Source organism: Petaurus breviceps, unplaced genomic scaffold, assembly GCF_028583685.1.
Source record: "Petaurus breviceps papuanus isolate PSGF00001 unplaced genomic scaffold, PetGlider_PUasm1.0 551, whole genome shotgun sequence".
NCBI lineage: Eukaryota > Metazoa > Chordata > Mammalia > Diprotodontia > Petauridae > Petaurus > Petaurus breviceps.
The window spans coordinates 16,512,770-16,533,332 of record NW_027186372.1 but is presented as its reverse complement, the minus strand read 5'-3'; the positions used below and the strand labels follow the sequence as shown (position 1 = coordinate 16,533,332).

The following is a 20,563-nucleotide window of genomic DNA, read 5'->3' as shown; positions in this document are numbered from 1 at the left end:
GAGAGAGAGAGAGAGAGGAGAGAGAGAGAGATGGCATGGCATGGCATCATGCTAAGCTTTTAGAAGACAAATAAGAATACTGTAAATCTAATCCCCTGGAGAGAAACTGAAGACCACTTCAGTATTTCTTGCTAACTTCGTTAACCAAATTTAAGAAATTCATTTAAGATGTATAATCATGTTTGAAATGCTATACAGAGTACCTGGTTAACTTAAAATTATAAGGTTCTAAGTAACAGCAAATTATTGCTTAAGAGCAATTTTCCCTGACATCATGTTTGTTGTTGTTGTTATTTTGTGTGCGTGTGTGTGTGTGTGTGTGTGTGTATTACTGGCTGGATGACTAAAAGCAGCACAATGAGGCAAAAAGAGAGCTGAAATAAGAACAAGAAAGTAGGAGTTCATTTCCTGATGCTTACACTTACAGGTTATATAACCTTAGGAATCACTTCGCTTCTCAATACCCCCAAGAAATCCTTTAAGAACACATGTTAAAATGCAGTTTATTATCTGCATGGTAGATGCAGATCAATTTTCTTCCCTCTACCTCTGTTTAGAGATGAGAAAACTGATGCCCAGAGCGTTTCCTCACTGGAACTTCTCTTTAACAATAAAATCACAAATATGAACCAAACTGAAACAAACAAATAAATAAATGAAAAAAAAAATTTGACTTTGTGACTATCTCCTGAATGTAATATGTATGATATAATTTCCCACATGCTTGACATTTTAGTGTTTATAGCTTGTGTTGTGTTCTTAATTTTTTTTTTTTGCCTCATGAACCACTTTAGATGCCTGATGAAGCCTATGGAATCCACAAAATAATGTGATTATGTACATAAAATAAAATGCATAGGGATTTCCAGGGAAATCCATTATATTTAAATACAACTATCAAAATTATAAAATTTAAAATGTTCTTAGTTCTCAGGTTAAGAACCATTGACTTAGTTTCTTTATATTTATTTTTATATATCTTATGGGTACTTTTTAAAATATGTTGTATTAATAAAATGTTAGCTCCCCAAATGTAAAGATTCTTTAGTTTTGCCTTTGAATCCCTAATGCCTACCAAAGTGCCAGTGCATATCCAGAGTTTATAAATACTTATTGATCATTAATTGATTGATTTTCCTTTTTACCCTATCAACCCAAAAAATGAGAAAGAATGGAAATAACGAGACTAATTGTATTCCATACACAAACATATGTATGTATATATACACACACATATATTTATATGTGTGTGTGTGTGTGTGTGTGTGTGTGTGTGTACTATGTTGATGGGATTTGCACAAGCTGAGAATTCTTAAGAATCAACATTTGGCAAAATTTTAATGCACTTTCATAGAAATGAATCATTGAATGTTTAACAAAAAGTCTAAAGCAATACTTTTATTTTTAATATTACAGATGAGGAGCCTTGAATAAAATGCAAGTATAGGACACTTTCCTATAACACCTCTAATTCTAACTGGTATTCTACTCATCAATGATACTTTTTTTCTGAAAAAAAATCTATTTGTACCTAATGTTAGGAGTTTGAATATTAGGTATAAAACATATACATTAGCTAAACATTTCAAAGGATTTCAGCTAATGACTCAGGAAATCAAACACTTATGATAAATCTGACACTACAATTCCAAAACAAATTGCTTTTCTTCCTTATTGAATTTCATTTTTCCATTTGTGTTTATTATGAATGTCTTCTCCCCAAGATTTAATATTTATTTACCCAAATTCTTAGAAAACTATGAGATGGTAGAAAGAGCATTAAAACATTAGAAATCTATAGACTGAGCTTCTAATCTTGGCTGTTGTAAATTCCTGTTATCCTGACTAAGACGCAGGAGAATTCTGTGTCTCAGTTTCTTTATACAAAACAGGAGCAACTTCTCAGTTCTATTATAGTTATGACAGTCTCTGACTCTCACTAATGAGAATATTGCTTGCTGACTGACTAGTCTAATATTTTATATATAATAGCAAATTCCCTATAAATAGTACATATGTTTATTTGCTTAGTAAGTGCTTATGGATGGATTCACTGACTTGTGCTGTAAAATAATGATTAAATAACTCTGTCATTCTTATTAGTATCCCCAGAGAAAGTGGTTGCCAATGGGCCACCACTAAAAATAGTGAAACTATTACAGAAAGATATTTTGGTATATTTGAAAGAATGTTAACCTTTGAGTTGAAAAACTGGATTCTAGTGCCCTCTCTGCCACTAATTAACTATGTGATGATGTTGGCAAGTCACTTAACCTCTCCAGGTTTATTTCATCATCTGTAAAATCAGCAGGTTGGGCTCAATGATGAGCAGGGCTCATTCTAAGTCTAAAATTCTATTCTAGTTGCACCCTTGCAATATGTACTTTGAAGTTGCTGTTGTTTTTTTTTTCCCTTCAAAGCAATCAGCAGCATTTATGTTTGTTGTTATTTTTAATCATAAGCAGCAGCAACATTCAAATTCAACTGCATTATATTTCTGGGAGTCTTACAATTAGTTATTTAGGATCATAGCCACTGTTCTTTTTTTCTTGCCATGAAAGAACAGATCCAGGCATAGGGTTGCAATGCAACTGGGCCATGCTGGGCAATCGTGCCAAATGAATGGCTATTCATCAGAACATTAGCAAATATTTTTAAGTGATCTTTAAGATGTTAAAAATTTGAAATAGCCACTGATGTGATAGAGGTAAAGGAAGGTATGACTTTCATTGAATTATAAATTCAACTATTATTTTACCCTTGTCTAGTCTGTTCCAAGTACCCTTAGCATAGGTGATCAGGTTGTTAGGTTAATGAAACTAGAGTCAAACTCATGGTCCTAGAGTTCTGTTCCATTTTCTTTATATCTGTTTCTTTGCCACAAACTGCATCTCTCATCCTGGATAGATAGTCAACAATATCAAAAAGAATCTCAGTGAGAAACTGTGGATAAAAAAAGGCAAATACATCTGCATGATTATCAAAACAGCTAAGAGTATGAAATCTTTATTTGATAATTCAATGGCATGTAATTTCGTCAGCATTGTTACCCTTCCATCATACATAATTATTTATGATTTTGTGAGTAGTCTGATAGAAAAATGTATGTCTCTAAGATCAGTCTGGTGAAAACTCTCTCTAGTCAGTCAGTCAGTAAACATTTATTAAGTGCCTAATGTGTGCTGGGCACTCTATTAAGCTCTGGGGAACCAAATAAAAACAAAAGACAGTCCCTGCTCTCAAAGTGCTTACAGATGAATGGGGTAGAAAACATGTAAGCAATAATGTACCAACAAGCTCTGTCTAGGATAAAATAGGAATCATCAAAAGAGGGGAGACACTAGATTTAAATGGATCAGTAAAGACATCCTATAGAAAGTATAATTTTAGCTGAAACTGGAGGGAAGGCAAAGAAATCAGGAGGTAGAGATGAGAAGGGAGAGTACTACAAACATGGGTAACAGACAGTTATAATGGCCAGAGTCAGGAGACCAAATGTCTTGTTGGAGGAACAGAGAAGAGGCAAAATTCAATGGATCATAAAGTATAGGAAGGGAAAGAAAACGTAGGAAGCCTAGAAATATGGAGGCAGGGGTGAGTAGGGGAGGGGGATTTTGAAGGGCTTCAAACACCAGAGAAATTTACACTTGATTCTGAAGGTTATAGGTAGCCACTAAAGTTTATTGAATTAGTGGGTGACATGGCCAATACAGTGCTTTAAGTATACCAGTTTTAAAATGGATAAGAGACTTATGGCAGGGAGAGGAACCAGAGATGATATGTACCTGTCCCAGAGTGGTGGCAGTATCAGAAAAGAGGAGTCAGCATATTCAAGAGATATAAAATCAGCAAGCCTTGGTGACAGATTAAATATAGTGAGTTAAAGAGTGAGTAGTCAAGGATCACACATAGATTGTGAACTGGATGAATGGGATGATGGTAGCATCCTCAACAGCTAGGCGGCTATCTATTATGCCTAGAATGTGCTCTTTCCTCATCTCTCCTTTTTGGAATCCCTACCTCAAGGTTCAGCAAAACCACTACCTCCTACAGGAGTCCTTTTCAGGTTCTCCAAGTTGGTAGTGATTCTTTGATTCCCTCAATTACTTTTTATGAATTTCTAAATATTTTGTACTTAATTATCTATGTAAATCCCTCTCCCCTTCATAGAACATAAACTCCCTGAGGGGAGAAAAGGTTTTGGTTTTGTCTTTCTATCCTAAGGGAACAATATCTGGCACTCCATCAAGGATTAATAAATTGTTATTTAGTTAAGTTGAAATGAATGTGTGGAGTTCTTCACCAATAATTGTGAAGCCTTTCTAGCTTGATTAAAGCCTCCCAGAGCTGGGCACCTAGGTGGTGCAGTGAATAGAGCACTGGCCCTGGAGTCAGGAGGACCTGAGTTCAAATCTGACTTCAGACACTGAACACTTACTAGTCGTGTGACCTTGGGCAAGTCACTTAACCCCAATTTCCCTCCCCCCTCCAAAAAATAAACAACAATGAAAAACCTCCCAGAGTTTCTTAAATTTCATTGACATAGCATTTTAGAATGCATGGTCACTTTTATAAGATACTACAGTGGGGAAGGTTCTAATGATACTTGCTCCTGTGTACCTTTGTTTCTTACTTTTGTACATGGAGGATCGTGTTTATTCTAGTTTCAAAAAATACTCCTTTGAGCAAGAGATAAGAATCACTGCACAAAATAAACTTAGAGCAAGAAAAATTCAACAAATAGACTTTCATCACAATTATAGTAAGTAAATAGAATTTTTTCTATAATGACATAAGAGAAAATTATTGATATCCTCACAATATTTTAATTTAGCATTTGATATTTGGATCCTGCCTGGCAAAATGAGTTCCTGTTTATTGGCAACGTAAGAATGCCTTACAATCAGTGCAGTCTAGTTGAATTATTCACCGAAGCCTCAAATTAGATGTATTTGGCTGTTTGAAATTGGATTTATTTACAGTTATAACATTGCATCTATTTCTCAGGAGGTAGGAAGTAATGGGAGGTATGTTTCAGCAGAAAATAAGGAAAAGAGGCAGAATGGCATCAAATTAAATTTTTTAAAAACATTTTTCCCATGGGATATGAGTAACTAATATTTTCCAGTTGCAAACCAAGGAAATGCTTAGAATTATATAGTATACTGTAATGGTAAGAGAATTTAAAAATCTTCCCTGCCCCTTAATGGGCCTCAGTTGGAGCCCAGCAAGAGTAACTTGCTTAGGGGAGGCTTGTTTTTCAGGAAGGGCCACACCTTTTGTTACTTTGTAGTTAGGCAGTGGTTCATTAAGGTTGTGATCTCTTCTGACCCTAGAGAAGGCTATATATGCCTGTATGTAAGAGTCATACAGCTAGAAGCTCTGTCTGTTGGTCTGTTGAATTTTGTTATTTTCTCTGTATTTTTGTCTGCTTGTAATTTGTTTGTATCTTCTCTGAAGTTCAGGGTGCTTTTCCCCCTGAACTAAGCAAATGATATATATGTTTGATTAAAGCAAGATTGTTAACCCCTTTTGAGGTGCTTTCCTTTAGAAAAGCAGATAAAAATGTGTGTTAACAGACATCCTGAGTATGCTAGGGTGCTTGCTGTTACATATCCTTAGTTTCTTTCTTAAAGATGTCATAATAATATTAGTTAGCATTTATATAGAATTTAAGCTTTTCAAAATAACTTTAAATATGTTATTTCATTTGATTCTCACAATAATCTTATGAGGTGGGTGCTATTCCTACATTCTCATTTTAAAGATGAGGAAACTGAAGCTGAAAAAATTCAAGTATTTTGTCCAAGGTGACATAACTAATAATGTCTGAGGCAGGGTTTGAAGTCAGATATTCTTGATTCTAACTATAATACTCTATCTGCCACTCCACTTCCTGCCTTTTTCTTATGCAAACATTTTATTTGCTATAATGAGCAGAAAAAAAGGACATTTTTGCATAAAATATGGAAGGAAAACATTTGAAGAAATATAAACAATTCTGATAAAGAAAAAAAAAAACAAATAAAAGTGTTGGAAGTGAAACACATCAAGTTCCAAGAGTACTGGAGTGAAAAAGCATGCACCTCAGAGGCAAACATGCCTCTGATAGTAAAGATAGCCATGGTGCGTTATTTCCCAACATTGTTTGCTATATATAACTGATTTTAGAGATTAGAAATTTCTTTATCAGGAACTCTTCATCAAAAAAATTGTTTTGAGAATATTGTACTACTGTATGTCAACTATTGTTATTAAATTTGACAGAAATGTTCATTTGTAATTTCTCAATGTTAAGTTAGGGATGACTCACTATATAATGGTAGGTCTAGATTTAGGACAGATCAGAAAACCAAGAATGAGCAAATGGAGGAAGAATCAATGCAAAAGAGAGGTCAGAGAAGCCAACAAAAGAAGCTGCTTACTGTAATGTAATGCCAAAAGAAAGGCAACTTCCCAGGTTCAAAATACCAGCATAGGTGCTCTCTATTTTATTCAGTGACCAACCAAGAACAGAGAAGATTAAAACATGACATCATTCCAAATACAGCATTTACTAAGCGTGATTAAATAATCTCCAAGGCCTACCCCACCCCAGGACTTTCCAATCATTCAATCAATTACAAAGTCTCTGTTCTAAATACTTCTCCACCCCTAGGCTATACCTTAATTAAGTCCACCACAAAGCCCCTCTTCTCAAATGGAGATTAGTTTCCAAACATAAGTACAATACATTCATTTGCTCAACCATAGAACACAAAAAGGTCAAAAGTTCCCCACCCCTGGATCACAATTGAATCTACCCCAGAGTTACATCAAGTTTAAACACAGCACTTAATACCCAAATGGAGGTCTTTTCTTCATCTTGACACGAGGCAAGTTCTCAGCAATCTTAGTTCCTGGAGAGACAAGGCTTAGCAAGGCCATAAGATACATTGCCAGTCCCTTCATGAATTTATCCTCTGTCTGTAGAACAGTCCTAGAACCCCTGAACACATTAGCAAAGCCCTCTCCCAGGATTTCTGTAAACATACAACAAGAAAATCCTTCTTCAGGGCTTCTGAACCAACAGAAAGGCTCCCAGACCCCTGCAACAACAGCACTGTCCTTCACCAGTGGACAGTATTCATTCTGTCTGCCGGACAGTCTCCAGACCCCTGCAACAACAGTACTGTCCCTCACCAGTGGACAGTATTCACTCTCTGTCTGCAGGACAGTCTCAGGCCTTCTTAACCAAATGCCAGGTTCCAGGACTTCTTCAACAGGACAGTCTTTCACCAGTGGACAAATCTGGCAAAATAACATCAAAACAGACAGACAAAGTACCAGCAAAACAGCCATGTCTCCTCAGTCCTTGGCAGCTCAGGGGGCAGGTCTCAAAAGTCCAGGGCAATTCAAAGCGGCCACCAGCAATCTCTTAGTCTCTCCCTCTCCACGAGGTGCTGCTTCCAAAAAGAACTTCCGCCTCTCTCTTGTCTCTCCAAATCTACATCACCAGCTCCTCCCACTTCAGGACTTTCTTTTCACATCAACAAGCCCATCCCACAGGTGGGGATTAACAAACTCTGGGTTTTAATACAATCAATTTGAAAACCAAGCCAATACAGGGGAATCTTTAATTGCCATTACTATCACACTTACCCAAAACAAAAAAAGGCTAAACCATTAAAACACAGAACACAGAAGTCTAAGGAACTTTAAAACCAAGATGCTAAGAGACTGATAATACCACATAATTAGAGGCTTGAAATACAGGGTAATAAAGAGCACATAAGCTAGCTTTGGAGGAGTTTTCCCTCTGTCAATTTAACTAGATAGAAAGATAGATATCTGTATATATAGGTAATACCAGAGAACAAAGCAGACATTTCCCAAACAGCTCTTCACCTACAAAGAAGTATTTTCTTTTCCTCCCATCAGCTTTTTCCAAAAAGAAGTGCTCTCATCCAATCACATCAGCTTCCCACATCACTAAAAAAGACTGACAGAGGAGGACCTTAGTCCTCTGACAGATTAATGATATTTAATCAATATCAATCAAGGCAAAAACAGTAGGCCCCTGGAGTGAAGAGGACCTGAGTTCAAATCTCTGTCAAACACTTAACACTTATTTGTCATGTGACCTTGGGCAAGTGTAATGGCCAGCACAGAAGGCCAGCTATTGAATTAACACCTTGTTTCAGCTCAAATTCTTTTTAGTCTTGTATCAAGTCTGTTAAGAAAGAGAATGTGTGAAACACACAACTTGTGAACCTTAGAACTCATGAACTCCTACAACAGGAAGGGGAGGAGCTAATGATCATATATAAGGAGAGGCCCAGGCTAGAAACAGCAGAGCTGAAAAGAGGGCTCTTGTAGTGGCAGAGTCAAGAAGGTGAAAACTTGTGGTATCCTGGCACTCTGTCTGCTCTGACTGAGTTGATGTTTGTTTGTGATACTTTGTACAGAAACCCTGGGACCTTACTGGAAGCCCTGAAAGAAGATTTTCAGGATGTATGTTTACAGAAGTCCTGGAGGAGGGTTTTGGAGGTCCAGAGACTTTACTGATGATTTGTGATGACCGCTTGGACCATATTTGTGGGTCTGTGTTGAGTTCTCAGACCTTGTTGTTGGGTCTGAGTTGATTTCATAGGCAGATAGTGAATTGATGATGGTGCCGGCAATGTGAATGAATATTATTGTGGCTCTGTCAAGCTTTGTCTTCCCAGAAACAGGAACTGTGAAGGACTTGATGTGGACTGGACACTGTGAACTTCAATATTCAATGGGAACTGGACAAAGAACTGGAAAAGGATCTGGAGAAGAAACTGGGAGCTGTGTGCCTTTGAACTCTGGTAACAGTTGGAGCTGGGACCATGGAAGAAGAACCAAGGAAGCTGAGAGCTTGAGTCTAGCTGAAAGAAGACTTTACATGGATACTGTGTACTGACTGAGATTATGATTTACTGTGATCTTGGGGTGGAGAAATTTGACTTTTGTACTTTGTGACTGAATTAAGGGTTTTGTGATTGACTAAATGAATGTGCTTTGTTTAAAACTATGTGACCACTTTGGTGAAAAACATGTTACCATTTGAGTGATAAGTTGTTGAGTTGTGACATGGTGAATGCTTTATTTTGATTTTCTGTGTTAAGTTGTAACATTGTGAATGCTGTACATTCGTTTTCTGTGAATGTTTTGCTCTGATTTGTTATTGAATAAATAAGAGAGTTTGCTATATTATGTATTCAGAACCTTGAAAGCTGTTCACAGCAGCAGCCTTCTGGAAAGCTGCTCATGCTTGGCTTTACAGAAAGTCACTTAACCCCAATTACCCCGCCTTCCCCCTTGCAAAAAAAAAAATAATAAATGCTTTTTGCCTTAATTTCTTAAAGATGTTTGCCACTATCGTGGAGGATGTCTTATGCAGGATATTCATGTAATTCCCTGTAGGTAGTGAATACCTCTAGATATTGCTATTTTGTAGAGGACACTGTGCTGGCATCATTAAATTTTAGAACATTACAGGGCCTCCTCAGTGCAATCCTCAACTCTTCAAATGGGATCAACCTAAAACTTAGTAAAGGACACAAACAAATGGATGGAAAAAGCTGATTTTTGAGAGTATAATAGCAGTAGTATGAGTAGTGTTCCACTATGCTAATCTATCAGTAAATAAATCTTGTGAGGCAGCAGTTGTAGTCAAAGGACCCATAATTTAATCTGGAAAATCATATATAATTTTATGAATTGTATATTGCTTTCAAAGATCCTAAACTGTTCCTTTATATGAAATCCCCTATAATAATGATAATAATAATTACTATAACTGAGTTATGCATATGATTATAATCAATGAGATATCAAAGTATCAGAAGAATCAATATTATTCAAATTTATCATCAAAATTGATTCAAAACACAATATAAAATCATATAGTAATTTTATACTATATGAAATGTATTACCAAAGACCATGTTTATATAAGAAGTTACATATAGACATCAGTGAAGATGTTTAAGCATATGTGATAAGAAAATGGATGAGTCATATAGTGTGAGCAAAGGATAATTTGTAAACAGTTCAGAAAAAAAGGGGGGGTGTCCTAATATGTTCTATAGATGCCTTAAGATTTTTTTTAAGAGAGCTAAAATTGAAGAGCATAAAAAGTCATAGAAAGTTTACACCATTTACTTTTAGAGATAGTACTCACTGATGACATTACAGATGCATATAAACATTGACATATTAGGATACTATATTGATAATAAAGATGAAATAAAGATGTATAAATCTCTCTGTCTCTTTCTCTCACTCTCACTCTCACCCTCTTTCCCTCCCTCCCTCTCTCTATTTTAATTTTATCCTGTAAAAGGTAGGGTGAAGATTTTGTGTAGAAGACATGAGGCAGAGCTGGCTATAGTAGATGCACTTGAATTCTATAACAGGATTTTAAAAATCAGTTGATAATTGAACTAAATTGAGATTTGTAGTCCTCTGTACTTATTCTGATATAGAGAATCACACCTTAGTAATGTATTAATATTGTGAAGTAGGTAAGTTTTATATTTAACTGTGTCCTATCTTCCATCTAATGGCAGTTGTCTAACCTCTGATTGGGGGTTCTTAACCCAGGATCTGTGAATTTATAAAATTATTTTAATTTTATTTTGTACTTTATTTTTTCCCAATTACAAGTAAAAACAAATATAATGTTCCTTTTTTTTCAGATTTTGAATTCCAAATTCTCTCCCTTCCCCCATTAAGAAGGCAAGCTGGGGGAGGGCGGGCAGCCAGGTAGCACAGTGAGTAAGAGCACGAGTAAAAGCACAGGCCCCTGTGTCAGGATGACCTGGGGATAAAATCTGGGCTCATATACTTAGCACCACACCCAGAAATAACTGGCCATGTAACCTTGAGCAAGTTACTTAACCCCAATTGCTTAAAAAAAAAAAGAAGGCAAGCTAATTGACATAGGTTATATGTGTGTAGTCATGCAAAACACATTTCCACATAAGTAATTCTGTGGAGAAAAAAAAACACAAACCAAAAAAATAAAGAAATTAAATAAAAAGTATCTTTGATCTGCATTCAGGATCTACCAGTTCATTCTCTGGATGTACAGCACCTTTCATCAAAAGTCCTACATCATAAGTCTTGGATCATTCCATTGTTGACAATAGCTAAGTTATTCAGAGTAGATCATCATACAATATTGATATTAAAGACAATGTTCTCCTGGTTCTGCTCACTTCACTTTGCAGCCATGCATGTAAGTCTTTCCGTGTTTGTCTGAGAGCATCCTGCTCATCATTTCTTAAGGCACAATAGTATTTGATCACAATCATATGCAATAACTTGTACAGCTGTTCCCTAAGAGTGATGGACATTCTTTTAATATCCAATTCATTACCACTACTAAAAGATTTGCTCTCTCTCTCTCTCTCTTTATATATATATATATATATATATATATATATATATATATATATATATCACATAGGTCCTTTTCCTTTTTTTTCTTTTTTTATCTATTTGGGATAAAGATAAAGACCTAGTAGTGTTATTGTTGGGTCAAAGGGTATGTACATGGTTTTATAATTCTCTGGACGCAGTTCCAAATTGCTCTCCAGAATGGTTTATTCAGTATACAACGTCACCAATAGTAGTTAGTGTGTGAGGTGATAGCTCAGAGTTGTTTTAATTTACATTTCTCTCATCAACAGTGATTTAGAGCATTTTTTCTATATAAATAAGATAGCTTTGATTACTTTGTCTGAAAACTGCCTGTTTGTATACTTTGATCATTTATCCATTGAGAAATGGCTCTTATTCATAAAAAAAAAATGACTCACATTTCTATATGTTTGAAAAATGAAGTCATTATCAGAGAAACTCACTTAATATATATAAACATTACTATGTTTACAAACTATGGGTTTCCCTCCATCATATTTCCCCTTCTACATACTACTCTCTCTCTCCTTTTTCTCTGTCTATTCTCAAAAGTGTTTTGCTTTTGACTTTTACCTCCCCCAAACTACCCTCCCTTTTATCAGCTTTCCCCCATTTTTTCATATCTCCTTTCCTTCCTACTCTCCTGTATGGTGAGATAGATTTCTATACACAACTGAGTATGTATATTATACCCTCTTTGAGCCAATTCTGATAAGAATAAGGTTCATGCCTTTTTTCAGTCTGCTGCTGGTGCTAGCGTGTTCACACTCTGTGCTGTTTCCCAACCTCAAGCTCAATTCCTCTGTCCCTGCCACTGCTCCCTCCTCATGGTCCCTCCCACCACCACAGTGGGCATCAGAGATCTCACAACACCTGTTGGCTGTAGCACCTCAATGACTTCCTGGCAGAAAAGAGCTACATTGAAGGGTTTGTGCCATCCCAGGCTGATGTAGCAGTTTTTGAAGCCATCTCAGGCCCACCACCTGCTGACTTGTAACATGTTCTCCATTGGTATAACCACAGTACGTACTATGAGAAGCAAAAGACAAGCTTGCTAGGAGTAAAGAAGACTTTGGGCAAGTGTGAGCCTGCTAATGTAGAAGATACCACAGGAAGCGGAGCTACAGATAGCAAACAGGGTGATGACATTTCTCTCTTTGGGTCTAATGATGATGAGGAAAATGAAGAAGCAAAGAAGCCAAGAAAAGAAGACCTTGTTCAATATGAATCAAAAAATTAAAAAAAAAAAACCTGCAATTGTTGCCAAGTCTTCCATCTTACTGGATATAAAACCTTGGGATGATGAGACAGATATGGGAAAATTGGAGGAATGTGTTGAAAAGCCAAGGACAAACAGCTTTCCAGAGGACTACTGTTATGAACAGCTTTAAGATTTTGATCACATAGTATAGTGAACTCTCTATTTATTCAGCAGTAAATTAAAGCAAAACATTCACAGAAACCAAAGTACAGTATTCACAATGTTATAACATAACAACTTATCACTTAAGTGGCCACATAGTTTTAAACAAAATGGCCACATGGTTTTAAGCAAAAGATATCATTCAGTAAGTCCTTAACTCAATCATCCTTAAGATGCAAGCCTCCTTAAGGGACACAAAATACAAAGGTCAAAGTTCTCTACCCCTAGGTCACATTGTCTCAATCTCTCAGTCAAAAAGTCTTCTTTCTTTTTGATTGGAGATTAGTTTCCAATCATACTTAACAATCATCCTTAAGAGGTACAATGTAGAGAGTACAAAGTTCTCCCACCTTAGTTCCTCTTCCATGGGTCCATCTCCTGCCAGAATCTACCCAATTGTCACCTGGATTCCCAGGTAGGCAGCTCTCAGCTCCTGGTCCATCTCCTCATCCAGTTCCACACTGAAGCTCACAGTGTCCAGTCCACCTCAAGTCCTTCACAGTTTCTGTTTCTGGGAAGACAAAGCTTAACAGAGCCACAATAACATTCATGTTCATTATAATTATGCAAATGATGAATTCACTATTTGCCTGTGAAATCAACACAGACTCACCGACAAGGTCTGGGAACTCAACACACATCATCAGTATGGTCCCAAGACCTCTGAAACCCTCTTCCAGGACTTCTGTAAACAGACAAGAAACTCCTCTTTCACAGCTTGCAGTAAGGTCCCAGGGCTTCAGTACAAAGTGTCACGTACAAAAATCAACACAGACAGAATAGACAAACAGAGTGCCGGCCTCCACAACTGTACCCCTTCTCACTTTTGCTCTCTCCCAGCTTGGGCTTCTTATATATGGCCATTAGCTCTTCCCTGTTCCACCCCTGCTTGTTGCTTCAGCAAGTTCCTCCCACTGTAGGTTTCACAAGTTCTGTTTCTTAACAAAGCCTTGATGTAATCAAGGGCAAGGCTCAGTTGAAACAAGGTGCTAAGTACTTGTTTGCTTGCCATTACATGTATCAGAAGCATTCAGGCAGATGGCTTGATCTGGGGATCTTCTAAACTAGTTCCAGTGGGATATGACATCAAGAAGCTTCAGATACAACTTGTGGTTGAAAATGATAAAGTTAGGAAACATATGCTAGAGGAAATATGCTAAAGACTATGTGCAATCCATGGATGTTGCTGCCTTCAATGAGATCTAAAACCTACCATCCTCAAAAATTACATTTAAATAAAAATATTTGCAAGCCAAAAAAAGAGAGTAAGGTTCATGTGCTCCCCTCCCCTCTTCCCCCCTTTCCCCCTCCACTATAAAATCTTTTAAAAGCCTCTTTTATGTCAGATAATTTATCCCATTCTACCCCTCCCTTTCTACTTCTCCCAGGGCATTCTTTTTTCTCATTTTAGATAAATCATACCATCACCTTCAACTCACACCTTTGCTTTCTGTCAATGTAGACTCCTTCTAACTGCCCTGATAATAGCAAAGTTTTTTTAGAAGTTAAAATATCATTTTCCCAGGCAGGAGTATAAACAGTTTAACCTTATTGAATCCCTTAGGATTTATCTTTCCTGTTTACTTTTTATGCTATTGTTTTTTTACATCTTATATTTGAAAGTCAAATTTTCTATTCAGGTCTGGTCTTTTCCTTGGAAATGTTTGAAAGTCCTCTATTTCATTGAATATCTATTTTTGCCCCTGTAGGCTTATACTCAGTTTTTCTGGGCGGGTGATTCTTTCTTGTAATCCTGTGTCCTTAGTTTTCCAGAATATCATATTCCAAGCTCTCCAGTTCTTTAATGTAGAAGCTGCTGAATCTTGTGTTATCCTTACTGTGACTCCAGGATATTTAATTTTCTTTTCTTTATGACCACTTGCAGTATTTTCTCCTTATCCTGGAAGTTAGGAATGTGGCTATAATATTCCTAGGATTTTTGAATTTGGAAACTCTTTCAAGAAGTAAGTGGATTCCACTAAGTGGATTCTTTCAATCACTATTTTACCTTCTAGTTTTAGAATATCAGAGCAGTTTTCCTTGATAATTTCTTGAAAGATGATGCCTAAACTCTTTTTTGATCATGACTTTCAGGTCGTTCAATAATTCTTCATTTATCTCTCCTGGATTTATGTCCCAGGTCAGTTGTTGTTGCAATGAGGCATTTCACATTTTCTTCTCTTTTTACAATCTTTGGTTCCAGTTGTTAACAATTGTTATCCCTGTGTTTGGGGGAGAGCTTGGGCAAATCCCTGCACTTATTCTGCCATTGTGGCTCTATAAAATTATTGTTTTAAATGTTTAACTGCTTTAATACTATTGGTTTCCTTTGTAATCATATGCATCTTATTTTAATGCATTCAAAAACATTGCAATAAAAGTGTCTGTAGTATTCACTATACTACCAAAGGTATTTTTATACATGCAAACATATACATACATATGCATATATGCACAAACATACACATACGCACACATATATATGTATGTATGTACACATACACACACATGCGCACACACACACACACACAAACAAACCCAAAGAAGCCTTGCCCTCAGTTTCTAATGACCTCATTCTAAATCCTGGCTATCCAAAATTTCCTTTTCTAGTCGAGCATATTCAACCAAATTTTTTTCCTTCTTTCCCCCATGTTCCATCACATATTCCTATTTCCTAAGAGTAGTGGGGTGTTACTTGATTACCTGTTGAAAGCAGTTCTCATTAATCCAAGAATAAGGCTTAACTTCTACAAGACCAGAAGCAAGTATCTCTTCCCTACCTCAGACTTTCCAGAGGGCACATTTACATGTTAAAAGAGGAAGACTTAAATCAAAATATCTCTCTAATTAACAAGATAAAGGAGATTTATTTATTAGTTATGTTCTTCTGGATCTCCTTACTGTTCTGAATTATACTACCACCACACCCCTCCTTACCTAAATTCTAGTAAAATACATATGGAGTCAGCCAAATCTCAGAGGTAGAAGGTAGGGGAGGGGTCGAATTTGATTCAATCCTTATCTGACCATCAAAAGAAGGACCCATTCATCTCTGCCCTCTGCTTGAAGAATTCTGGTGATAAGAAACCCTTTAAGACATGAGGCAATCCACTTTTGGAAAGCTCATATTATTAAGAATTTTTCCCTTACTTGAAGTCATACTCAGTCCCTCTGCAATTCATTTCTCCCCTTGATGATCATGCAAAGCAAGTTTAAACCTTTTTTAAAAAAATTTAAAAGCCATTCAAATGTTTGAGGAAGATTATGAAGTCCTCTCAAGTCTTCTTCTCCACAGTAAATAGACCAGTCCCTTTCCAGCATACAGCACCTTTACATGCAGAGATCCTGGACTGGAAAAATGTAATACAAATATTCAAAGTAGTAAATCATGAACCCACAAATGTGGTGGGTCTTCTTGACTGGATTTATCTGTACTGTAGAAAGATACATGCTTATACTACCTAGCATCCACATAATGTGTTTCATTTTCAAAGATATCGATTTTTGCCTACATAATGCTGCTATAACAAACTGGGTAATCATCTCTAACTTTTCAAAATAGCCTCACAGGCTGAAAACGCACACAAATCCTAGAAGTGGCAGCTTATTAGTTTCCCCTCATCTTTTCAGAAGTATTCCTGAAATACTTGTCAATCCACATTCCCAGCTGGACTCTAGAAGGTTTCAAAGCAGTACAGCTGCTTGAGAGGCCCCAAGACACTGCCTTGATAAACATGACTTCTTTGAGAGTATGAAAAGCCAGAAATGCAATCCTAATTTCACATAATAGAAATATAAATCAGAGTGCTGGCTACACAGTGAATTTACATCATGACTGGGGGTTAACTATCTGTTTGTTCTAAGACTTTACTTTTAGTATCCACTCAATGGCTAACCAGAAAAAAATTCTGTGCTACTGCAAGGTTTTCAAGACTTACAGGGTTTTCTGTAAAAACATATCTGAAGATGAGAAGTAAAGCACTGACCAACAAGGGTAATAGAGGGTACAACTGACCTGTATTCTACTTAGGATAAAGAGGAAATATAGCACAGCACAAATATTTCAAGCTTTCTGGTGGTTTGAGGTTGGTGTAATCTTACATATACATGAGTATATATGTACATACACATGTATACATACGCTCACATACATGTATTGTGTATATCAATGTGTATATAGAGACACATATCTACATAAGTACATATACATATCATTTGCAGCTCTTGGGTGTCAAGCTCTATGTCAAATTTTCCTAGGGTAAATGAACAAATTAGTACCTCCAACTGCCCATATGTGTGTATACATACATACATACATATAGATATATATCTCACAAATACACACACACTCACACCCATATATACACACACACATGCAGAGGTATGCTGGTACACTTAATAACCATCTCTCTGGAGGACATATACACACCATATGCTTTTAAATTGAGTTTGCATTACTAGCATTATTAAGTTCAACATTTTCTCAATAATTTTCTTAAGTTTAGACAATTAACAAAACAATATATCAAGTAACTAACATAGTTATAACCTCATGCTTTCTCCATAAATATGGCAATATATATCTTCATCTGATTTACTGTGTAAGCCCTGGAGATATACATTGGGAAATTAAACTGACAATGGAGGGAGGGGGTAGAGGAAGGGTGTGGGTGACAAAGGCAGCTATTTCTGATTTTTGAAAGGATTACTTGGTTGTGGGAATGTTCCTGTGTGAGTATAACTGAATAAATGTGGAACTAAGGGCTTGTAAAGGTCTATTCTGTCATATGCCCAGAAGTATGTTGCCTACTCCCCTCAAAATAGTTATTTTTTCATTGCAAGCATTTATACATTTGTAATGAGCAAATGCTATAAATTAGTGTTTAACCCTTGGCATATTTGACTCCAAGATAGGCTTTTTATCCATTTTGCTACTTTGCTTCTTTTTAAAGAAATATCATTCATTTAATAGGACAAACTGATTGACTTTCTGTGATAAAAAGAAAATATGAATATAAACAATTACCTCAAAATTAATATATACATATAGACAGATGGATGGATACACTTGTATCATATACATAGCCAAACCATGTTAAATTGCTATAAATGTGAAATTCAAAGCAGCTACACTATGGTCATTTCTTAAAATATCTGTTACTATACATCCTTTTAATTCAAAGGTATGTGAGGTTTTGTTGTTTTTTTCTATCTTGTATTTTAATTTAATAAGATTTCACTTTATTTCAATCAGGCTTTCAAATAAGCACTAATATTTTCAATGGTTCAATTATCAGGCACTGAATAGGATACTAAGTAATGTTGGAAGATATCCAAGGATTCTCTAAGCACAAAGTTTAAAAAAGATCGAAACAAGGCTAATGAGAATTTAGTTTTTAGATCTTCTCAGCACTTATTCCATTGCATCTTCCATCCTCTCATTACTTTCTTGCTCTGTGAGTCCAGACCATTCCCCAACCAGCAGGTAATAGAAAATAAGACAGAGGAAGAAAATGTTGTCCTAGAATAAAATCTTATATTTATTTAGCATTTTAGCATTTGCTACTTTTACCTTTGCTAACTGATTCCTAGGACACTAAACCTTACTCATTCAGCACTATGGGACCTTATGACTTCATGTCACCTTATGCTGACTTTTTTGAAGTTAACTATCTAGCATTTCTGCTTATCTGACCTCCAGTACCTTTCTGTGGTTTTCTTTCTTGTTTTGTTTTTAACTCCCTTCTTTGTCCTTCCCAAGGTATCTGTTACTTTCATCCTGCCTTGACTGACTTCTTGCCCTCTGCTCCTCTTAGAGACCCCAAATCTCCTGCTGCTTATTATTGTGTGACAGGTAACATTTCTAATGAAAAAAGAAAGATGTTCTCCAATTTCTTGAATACTACTTGGTAAGCTCATTGAGGGTAGACACAGGGTGTCATCTTCTTTTTTTCTCCCTTTGTTGCTATCAGTCTCCATCTATGGTAGTTACTTAAAGAAAGTTTGAATCAGTGAATGCATATTGTATATACAGATAGTGTATATGTTCTTTAAAAATTATTGTAGATGGATAAAGACTTCTTGGTCATGGTGGAAAAAACACTGAAGTATAAAGTAGGAGATATTGTTTCTTGCTCTCAATCTTTTGCTAATTAATTGTGTGATCTCTCTGGATCTCATTTTTCTTCTTGATAAATAAGGGGTAAGTTTAAATTTCATTCTAGCTTTTTGATTTGGGAAAATTGGGATAATAAATGTCCTTTCTACCTCACATAGTTGCTAACAATCAAATAAAAACAATTGTTGATGAGACATTAATGGAGAACAATGTTAATTCTAGTCACCACTGAAAATACATTATTATTTCAACCTAATGTATCTCCCTGTTATCTGTGAATTTCATTTTGAGTTATTATCATAAAAATGACATTGCCCAACAGCAATGCATTTCTTCATAAGGAAAAGAATTGATTTCCAAACAAAATCTAAGAATTGGGAAAGACCTGACACCATATTACCCTACTGATAGTGGACAAATTCTCACCTGCAACATACTCAACAAGTAAGTTTGATTGAAGAAAGATTCCCAGTGATATGAAGCCCACTACCTCCTAAGGTGGCATTAAGAAGTGTATTTTCAGAATCAAGTCGAAATTTGTCTCTCTGTAACCTCTACCCATTCATTTTACCTTCCCTTGTCCATTAAGGTCAAGTATAGTGCATTCTAACTCTTTTTTCCAGATAATATCCCTTAAGTACTTCAAGATAGCTGTTAAGTCTTCTCAAGATAAAATATCTCTAGTTCTGTTAACTTATTTTGATATAGAATGAACTCCAGGTCCTTTACCATGAATGTTGCCCAAGGTTATAAATATCTTAATTGAATAGCCCCTTTGAGAGAGAGACAGAGACAGAGAGAGAGAGAGAGAGAGAGACAGAGAGAGAGACAGAGAGAGAGACAGAGAGAGAGAGACAGAGAGAGACAGAGACAGAGACAGAGAGAGAGGAGGGAAGGACTGTAGGACTCACCTGCATCATCCTGGACATTTTGTCTCTTTTTATGAAGGTTATTATATTAACTGTTTAAGCTTTTATGTCAAACGATTAATTAGTTTTTACCTCTTTCAAAAATTAAATTTTAGGGGGTGCCTAGGTGGCACAGTGAATAGAGCACCGGCCCTGGAGTCAGGAGGACCTGAGTTCAAATCCGACCTCAGACATTTAACACTTACTAGCCATGTGACCTTGAGCAAGTCACTTAACCCCAATTGTCCTGCCCTCTCCCATCCAAAAAGGGAAAAAAAATTAATTTTATTAACAAATTCATTTTCTCCCCTCTCCCCTACTATATAGGGGAAAACAGAAAAAAGGGGAAAATATTGTAACAAATAAACATGGTTAAGCAAAATAAATTCTCAAATTGGCCATGTCAAACATATATCCTTTGCATTCTCCACTCTGAGTCCATCAATAGTTTGTCATGCGATAAGGAACATGTTTCATTATCTATCCCCTGGAATCATAGATGATTATTCTGTTGATTTGATACCTTGCAACTTTTAATGGAGTTTATTTTCACTGGGCTGTTGTTACTATGTAAATTATTCTTCTGGTTCTCCTCATTTCATTTTCTATAGTGATCATTCATATGCTCTGGTCCACTAAAATTCCCAGGTTATTTTCATATCAAGTTCTAGGTAGTTA

The 20,563-nt window shown here is 36.1% G+C and overlaps 1 long non-coding RNA gene and 1 pseudogene across 5 annotated transcripts in view; one reads left to right on the top strand and one right to left on the bottom strand.

Moving 5' to 3' along the window:
- The window catches only part of LOC138172687 (uncharacterized), a 122,940-nt gene extending 109,227 nt beyond the window's left edge, over window positions 1-13,713 (bottom strand). For all 5 annotated transcript variants that reach the window (XR_011171218.1, XR_011171221.1, XR_011171220.1 and 2 more), the window contains exons 1-2: window positions 13,473-13,713; window positions 13,210-13,384 (exon numbers count right to left, since the gene is read on the bottom strand). This is a non-coding gene — a long non-coding RNA (uncharacterized lncRNA). The remainder of the gene's footprint in view (window positions 1-13,209; window positions 13,385-13,472) is intronic.
- On the top strand, window positions 11,471-14,065 carry LOC138172685 (elongation factor 1-beta-like; annotated as a pseudogene).
- Window positions 14,066-20,563: the final 6,498 nt, after the last annotated feature.